Here is an 8909-nt window from a genome sequence, read left to right on the forward strand (position 1 = left end):
TCACAAACGGAAAGTTCAAATGAACTGTCCCAAGATGCAGAACTAAGGGGGTCGATTCAATACTTCTTCAGGACAAACGGCGGTGCTAGCATCGACCAGGGCATTACTAAGGGCGGGCAGGAGCAGGCAGCCGAGAACACACCACGGCATGGGCGCAACCCGTGCATCATGTAAGAAAATAGCACTAAAAGGCTGAGCGTACAGCCTTTACTCCACACTGCCGTACCCAGGGGCGGCTCACCACCTCACCTGGAGCCCAGTAATGAACAGGAAATGGTCAACCTGGACTGCATACAACTCAAAAGCACACCAACAAATGGACTTCCCAGTGCACAAAACCTTTTCATATTCATAGATAAAGGAAACGACACCACCAATTGCACGGACCACGCAACTGCACTAAGCGAAGCCGCTGATGCAGCAGTGACAAGGGTGCAAATCCATTGGTCAATAGACCATGATCACGGCCCAGTTAGTAAGAGCGCGGACAGCATAGTGCCAGCTCCATCGCCTACAAGCTCTTGGCTGCAACCAATCGATCAGCCCCTAGAGTCTCCAGTGGCAGGGGAGCTCACATCTTCGTTTCTCCAGAACCTAGTCCAAAAAATCGAGAGAACACTAGAACTGACCCCAAACCTGATGGGGTGGGGGCAAACAGGGACTCCACGGGCCATCAACACAAACGTAGACCATCATATCTTCAATGACAGCCCAGAAGCAGATTTCCGGAAATCACTGATGACCGAAATAAACAGTGACACCAATAAAGCTCTATTGTGGCAGTCAACTAAAATGGAAGTCCAAATAGATCTCCTGCAATCGATCGCTGGCCGCTTAGTCAACATAAGCTCCAGAGTGGAAGAGCTGGAAAACAGGATCGCCCAGTACTTGCTCTCCAACTCAGGTGGATGTTCCTGCTCAATCCTCATGGAAAAATGGGCTTTGCTTCCCGAGATCCTAGCCGACATAGTAAAGACAGTCAAAGGAAGCAGGGAAACACAGCCCTCGAGCAACACAGACGACAGGACAACGGCAAGCGGCCACCATCTGACAGTGAGACAAACAGAAGCAACTGAACTCGGCTCAAAGACACCAGCTGGACTGGATCAAAAAGGGGCACAAAGGAGTGAGTACTCTATCCACAATGCTAAAACGACATAAGGAACACAAAGCCCTAAAAGCGGAGTAAGCGAGAACAGCGACGTCCCGGATGTTCTCGGAAACTGAATCGAAAGATCTTACTCCCAGGAAAATTGGCATGCAGGAACGCTCATTATGAAGAAGAGCAAAAAAGAAGATGAAGAAACAACAGAAAAAAACTAAGCTAAGAGGAAGGCAACTGCAGTTAAGTAAGATCGATGGTAGACCCCCACAAGGAGACCCCAAAGCTGGTCAGCTCTACCCAATCTTCATAACCAAAAACTGGAGCAAAAAGGTACCGGACACTGTCCCGCCTCCTGGAGAACAGCAAAAGCAGCCAACCATAATAAGCAATTCCACTGCGACAGGCCAAAAGTTGCAAATAAGAACAGGTGGCTCTCCAGGGAACCAATCGACAGGGGATACACGCCCAGCACCGGCTGAAAAAACCACACTGCAACCAAGGACAATAGCACCGCCGCAGCCGGACAACTTAAAATCACAACAGCAAAGCCCCGGGCACCAGCACAGCACCAGGAACACTCAAGGCCAGAGCACGAAACTCAAAGTAGGATCAGTTATAAGCAAACAAGGAAGCTTAACCCTCGGACCAACCCTGGCGGCGCAAGATCTAGGAAGGGACAAAATGGCCCAATTCTCAGGCACACTAACCACTGTCCATGAGGTAGTCCTCACCCCGAGATTCTACAGCATGGGACAGCATGACATTTTGAACCGGTGTAACATTCTCCGCCTCTTTAAACACCTAGCTACTCTCGACCAGCTACAAACTGGGGATATAGAATGGGTGAGATTCTTGAGCATGAAGGGGGACATACATGGCGATTCTACAGTAGTGGGCCTGAAGAAAAAGGAAACAGTACAAGCCATCTTGAACATTTCCACACAACTCGCCGAGTGGGGCATTGATGTTCAGAATCTCCCTTACCCAAAATATCCACACATCTTAGCACCAGACAAGGCGGACAAGGACCCTTGGTCGGTCCTGCACGGGACAAATAGCACAGGATTCCCCGAGAACAGATGGAAGGGATATAAGGATTGTACGGGTATCAGGATCGCATGTCAAAACAACCAAAGGGTTATCAGTGCTACCCACTCCCTCCCGGACCAATCCGGAGCCGCAAGAAGTACACAGGAGTATTCCTAACAGCCGCGAGTCCAGGCCAGGCAGGTGCGAGGTCAGGGGAGGACCATTCCCTAAGAAAAAACTAACTATAATCTCATGGAACATCGCCGGGAGCAGCAAGATCAGGGAGAGTAAAAAGCTGATGCGTTTCCTGGAAACAGGAGACATACTCTGCCTTCAAGAGACCTGGGCATTATCTAGCACTCCATTGGCAGTGTTCTACGAACATTATGTTCCAGTAATAAAAAGGAACCTCTTTGGTCGCCCGTCTGGCGGTCTATCAGTTTTTATAAAACACGCAAGCTCCCTCACAGCGACAGGAATAAATCTGAATTTACCCGGGCTGCAAACCCTACAGATCAAAGGCCTGAAGCACATCTCACAGCCAATGCGCCTCCTAATAATAAATTGCTACATCAACCTGGCACAGACCACCATGAAGAAGGATCACATGGAGGCACTGACATGGAAACTAGACGACCTCCTAAATAAATACAAAACTCGCCAGGTTATTTTAGCTGGGGACATTACCCTGTAGGACCTTGATAAAGCTGTACCTTCATCTTGATAGTTGGGCAGGGCCGCACCCTTTCACGACCTATTCGATAATCATAAGCTATCCTCAACTCACGCTGTGAAAGAAGCACGCTTGAACTTTGGGCAACCACAACCGACTTTCCGGGACATCTCAAGGATCGATTACATCATGGTCAGTGAAGCAATGGCGGCCAGTTTGGAAGACTTTTCAGTCGAGGATAGGTCGGAAAGCGACTATATGCCACTAATAGCAGTGTTTATGCTGGAAGTTCCATCAGCCATTATGCACCAAGCCATCGGTGAATCCAGGGGGGATGAAAATCATAGCCTCCTCAGGAGAATCAGATGGACAGACGAGATAGGCACAAAGCTTCAAAACTGGCTGGATCTAAAACAGGAAGAGATCCTAGCAACACTGTCTTCACCTATAAAAGGCTGGGAGACCACTGTCGAGGAGATACAAGCGAGTTTTGGCCACCTCCAGCCACAACGCTCCAGGTCCAAAACTCAACCAATTGCTGGAAGCATCCGCCTAACTAAGGACATACGCGAAAGCAAACGACAAATGGAGGGGACCTCGATCGCATCATTGAGGGTAGCCCTACAAAGAAATGGTGGGAACACAAAAAAGCCCACTTAGAGAGGGGATGGATCAGAGTTTTTTTCCTGCTTAAACCAAAGAATTCATCAGGACTATGGAGACACATAAACCGGCTGAGTAGTAGAGGAGTTCCAAGAGAAAATGGAGTGGCAGAGCAAGACTGGCTGGTCCATGTAAAGCACCCATATTCAATCGCCCATGTAAAGACAGGCAACACAGAGGAGCCAAACTGTGGGGTGGACCCTCTCCACCAATCCAGCACAAAGACCAGAGAAACGACCTCTAGCCCTCAAAACCCCCTCGAGGATCAGAGTTACCAAGCCGAGAGGCATCGCACAACGCCATCTCAGCATCAAGGTTCTTAAGAACATGAAGAACGACGGGGCCACTGGGCTAAATGGGTTACCCGTACCGGTTTCAAAAAGGCCCCTGAGTTTTGGGTAACCGTCCTCACTCCTCCTTATAACTACTCTTTTACGGCAGCAAAAACCCCTGATTCCTGGAGAGGCTCCATCCTAGTCCCAATTTTCAAAAAAGGGGATCGATTAAAGCCACCAAACTATAGGCTCATCGCTCTGCTCGACCTTGAAGCCAAGGCCTATGCCCGCCTCTTATTGAAGGGCCTAAAGACATGGGCTGAAGAGAAAAGTATCATTCCCTCCGACCAGACCGACTTCAGACCACAGTTATCAACAATGGACAAGATACGGGTGCTGGCGCACCTAGCAACTCAAGCAGCAAAACAGAAAAATCCACCACTCTTTCGCTGCTTTATCGAATATAGCACAGCCTTTGACAAAGTGGTACGAAACAGGTTATGGTGGAAATTAGAAAACTGGGGCATCCCGCCGAACTTACTGAAGGCAATTAGATCACTATATGAAGACACCTGGGTGCGGTTCAAAACCAGCTCCAGCACAGTGTCCTCCAAAATAACAACGGGCTGAAACAAGGATGTGTGCTGGCCCCCATCCTCTTTAACCTGTACACGGTGGACTCGGGGGACGCCCTGAAAGGAGCCAACCTAGTAACACCAAAATTAGGCAGCATGAGGCTGCCGGTGCTACAGTATGCCGATGACATCGCCATAATGGACCACACGAGGGTAGGCTTACAGAGAGCCCTAAACGCTCTAACAATCTTACAGTCAACCAGGGGAAAACAAAGGTCATCATTTTTGGGAGCTACCACCTGAAAAAGAAAGCGCAGTGGCTAATGGGAGATCTGAAAATCAGTACAGTGCCATCCTACAACTATCTAGGGGTTTGGCTCACGGAACGGGCCAAGGCAAACATCCACTTGAAACAGCAGTCTTCCAAGGCCAACAAGGTTATATTCCTGTTAAAGCAATTGAGCTTACATTTGGTCAGCCCCACCGCCAAACCAATACTGACTGCCTTAAAAGCAAAATTGCTGCCAGCCATTAGTTATGGCCACCAGGCTTTTCCGGGGTCGCAGAATGCCCTTCTTATCGCAGCCCAAGCCAAAGCGTATAAATCAGTCTTTTTCATCCCAAGGTCGGCAAGGAAGTCAAGGCTAAGACTGGCGCTAGGCTTGGTAAGGCCAGACCTGATGTGCCAAGGGGAGATTATAAAACTATACCTAAGGATTCTAAGGGCCCCAACAAATTCCTTAAGACAACAACTGAGAGTCATCTTTGAGGGGCCAAGCTCGGTATGGCACACCAGTCTTGGCAAAGGGCTCAGCACATTGAAGATCGGGGAAGAGAGCATACCATTGCCGGAAATTCCACTAAACGCCTGGAAAAAAGCCATAAATAGACAAGTCCGCGTAACATCATTTGACCTGGATCTTAAGTCTCTGCGCTCCAGCCCCCACTTAGACCCGCCGAACAGCCCCTATATGGTAGTACACAGAAGTATTCCTAACAGCCGCGAGACCAGGCCAGGCAGGTGCGAGGTCAGGGGAGGACCATTCCCTAAGAAAAAACGAACTAAAATCTCATGGAACATCGCCGGGAGCAGCAAGATCGGGGAGAGTAAAAACTTGATGAGTTTCCTGGAAACAGGAGACCTACTCTGCCTTCAAGAGACCTGGACATTATCTAGCCATTGGCAGGGTTCTACGAACATTATGTTCCAGCAATAAAAAGGAACCTCTTTGGTCGCCCGTCTGGCGGTCTATCAGTTTTTATAAAACACGCAAGCTCCCTCGCAGCAACAGGAATAAATCTGAATTTACCCGGGCTGCAAGCCCTACAGATCAAAGGCCTGAAGCATATCTCACAGCCAATGCGCCTCCTAATAATACATTGCTACATCAACCTGGAACAGACCACCATGAAGAAGGATCAGATGGAGGCACTGACATGGAAACTAGACGACCTCCTAAATAAATATCAAACTCACCAGGTTATTTTAGCTGGGGACGTTAACCTGAAGGACCTTGATAAAGCTGTACCTTCATCTCAATAGTTGGGCAGGGCCGCACCCTTTCACGACCTATTCGATAATCTTAAACTATCCTCAACTCACGCTGTGAAAGAAGCACGCTCAAACTTTGGGCAACCACAACCGACCTTCCGGGACATCTCAAGGATCAATTACATCATGGTCAGTGAAGCAATGGCGGCCAGTTTGGAAGACTTTTCAGTCGAGGATAGGTCGGAAAGCGACTATAGGCCACTAATAGCAGTGTTTATGCTGGAAGTTCCATCAGCCATTATGCTCCAAGCCATCAGAGAGTCCAGGGGGGATGAAAATCATAGCCTCCTCAGGAGAATCAGATGGACAGACGAGATAGGCACAAAGCTTCAAAACTGGCTAGGCACAACCCTACCTAAACGAGGCCCTGACACCACAAGCCCGAACCAAAATTCTCTTCATGAGACTATGTATACTAGGAATCACCGACTACAACGCTGCATGGGCTCGCAAGGGGGAATCCACAAATTGCAAACTGTGCACCTACATGAGGAAATCCTGGTTACATCTCCTATGCTGCTGCCCCACCCTTCGGAACGAACGCCAACGACTGCTTCGCCCAATTTGTATCACCAAGGAAACCAAGACATGTAGCGAAGCGTCAGCCTTGTGCTTTTCTAAAACAACCACGATGACCTTGGCGAGACTGGGGAAATCTACTCATCAGATTAGGATTGCTCTAAAGGCTGCAAATGAATACAATCAAACCATGGTGTCCAGCACAGTACAATAAGGGGGATAAAGCAGCCTGGCCCAAACAAGTAAGGAGCCCTGCACCCACTCACCCGTCCGACTGAGACTGCACCATATCTATGGCTCTCAATGGAAGGGCCAATGAGACTGGCCTACAGATTGCTGAAGTAGAAAATTACCAAGATCTACTCAGGTGCCTCAGAAACTTTGTTCAAGGACTCATGATAATGACCACCGGTGCTGGCCGATCGAGTGGGCGCCGTGGTGAGGGGGGTTGGTACATCAACCACATTTTATCTGAAGCTTCCATATTTTTACTGTGATCATTCTTTTACCTGCTCGTTTTGATGTTTTTTACTGTAATGATTTTAATTAATTGTACAGTTAATAAATAATGCAATTCAGTCTGTGTTCCTGAGACTTCAGAACAGGAGGCAAGCTCAGTTTCAAGTCCTTGGAGATCTTCTTCCTCAAGTAAATGACAAAGCAAACAGCAAAGTCCTTTTTCTCCTTTTCCTTGCCAGCAAGTAGCCACTGCAGGCTAACCCCAGACAGCAAACAGTACAGGGGCAGTATTCTTCCTCAGCTTCTCCGGCTCTTCTTCTTGGCAAAAGGTTTCTCTTGATTCCTAGAAGTGATCTAAAAGTCTGGGGTCTGGGCCCCTCTTTTTATACACCAAAATCCTTTGTTCTCTGATTACAGAGAGTGTCTGTATCTAGCCAAAACCAGTTCTGTGGGGCACTTGCAAGTGCACAACAACCTCCATTGTCAGTGTGAGCCCAGGCTCCAGACTCACCACAGGGGGGCGGAGCCGTCATTGTGGAAGGCAAGCACAGCCCTATTCAGGTGAAGGTGCTGCTCCTCCCACCACTCCAAATGCCGACCAGGTCTATTCAGCCCAGCCCTGACTCATCAGACTTCTGGAGCCGCTGCCCCTCTCCAGTCCCTGTCATCCAAAAGCCAGACATGCAATACACGAACCTAGCAGAGGCACACTGGATGGTTAGGCAAGAAAATACCTTCTTTCTAAAAGTGGTATTTTCAAACACAGAATGTAAAAATCACCCTCACTAAAAGATGCACTTTAACAATCTGAGTTCAGGCATACAAAACTTTATTTTCCTATCTTGTTACCAGGGTCAGTTATGTTTATAAAATGTTTATAAGTTGTTATAAACAAACCCCCCATTCTGACCTATGGGAACAGATAGCCTTGCAATAGTGAAAAACGAAATTGGCAGTATTTCACAATCAGGACATGCCTACAAATCAGGGCATGTCCGACTTTTCACATACAATGCACCCTGCCCACAGGGGTTTCTTGTGCCTACCTTAGGGGTGACTAATATGTAGAAAGGGGAAGGTTTAGGGACTGGCAAGTATGGGCACTTGCCAAGTCGACATGGCAGTCCCAGACTGCACACATGCTCTGCAATGGCAGCCCTGAATTACATTTTACAGGCTGCTTCCGTGGGTGGCACAATCAGTGCTGCAGCCCACTAGCAGCATTTGATTTACAGGCCCTGGGCACACACAGTGCATTATACTAGGGTCTGACAAGTAAATCAAATATACCAATCATGGAATCACTAATCCATAACAATAATTTACAAAGGGAGCACTTGCACTTTGGCAATGAATAGCAGTGGCAAAGTGCCCAAAGCATCTAGACCAGCAAAACGAAGTCCAACGCACAGCAAAAACACAGGAGGCAAAGGCAAAAAGAGGGCGGGAGACCAATGCCAATGGTGCCAGATCTAACAGGGGAACTGACCATAGTATCCTGGATTGTAAGAGGGCTGCTTAAAAAAAATTAAGAGGGGCACCGTTCTTCGACAGGACAAGCGCTGCGAGGCTGACATCCTTCTCCTGCAGGAGACCCATCGCCTACGTAACAAAACCCCATGCCTCACGAGATTTGGGTACCATACAGTATACCACTCTGGGTTCACCCAGGGTTCCCAGGGCACAGCTATCCTCATACACCGCTAGGTCCCGATCATTCCCTCTAAACAATGGCTGGAACCGGGTGGTCGATATACCATCATATCTGAGACTTTACTCACGCTGATAGATTACCATCATATCTGGGGCCTTTACCCACCCTGGTTAATAAGGTTAAAAATCTCGGCTTCATTATAGAGAAGAACCTTTCCCTTAAGCTGCAGGACTCCAAACTCACAGCCTCCTGCTTTTCCATTCTCAAATGGCTCAAGAAAATCCTCTGGCCGAATCCTTCGGCAACACAGAGAACAGTGCTGCAGGCCCTGGTAACGTCCAGATTGGACTATGGGAATATACTGTATCTGGGCGCCGACAAATCTTTGATCAGTCGCTTGCAGAT

The sequence above is a fragment of the Triturus cristatus genome, chromosome 3_1 (genome assembly GCF_964204655.1).
Source record: "Triturus cristatus chromosome 3_1, aTriCri1.1, whole genome shotgun sequence".
Classification (NCBI taxonomy): Eukaryota; Metazoa; Chordata; class Amphibia; order Caudata; family Salamandridae; genus Triturus; species Triturus cristatus.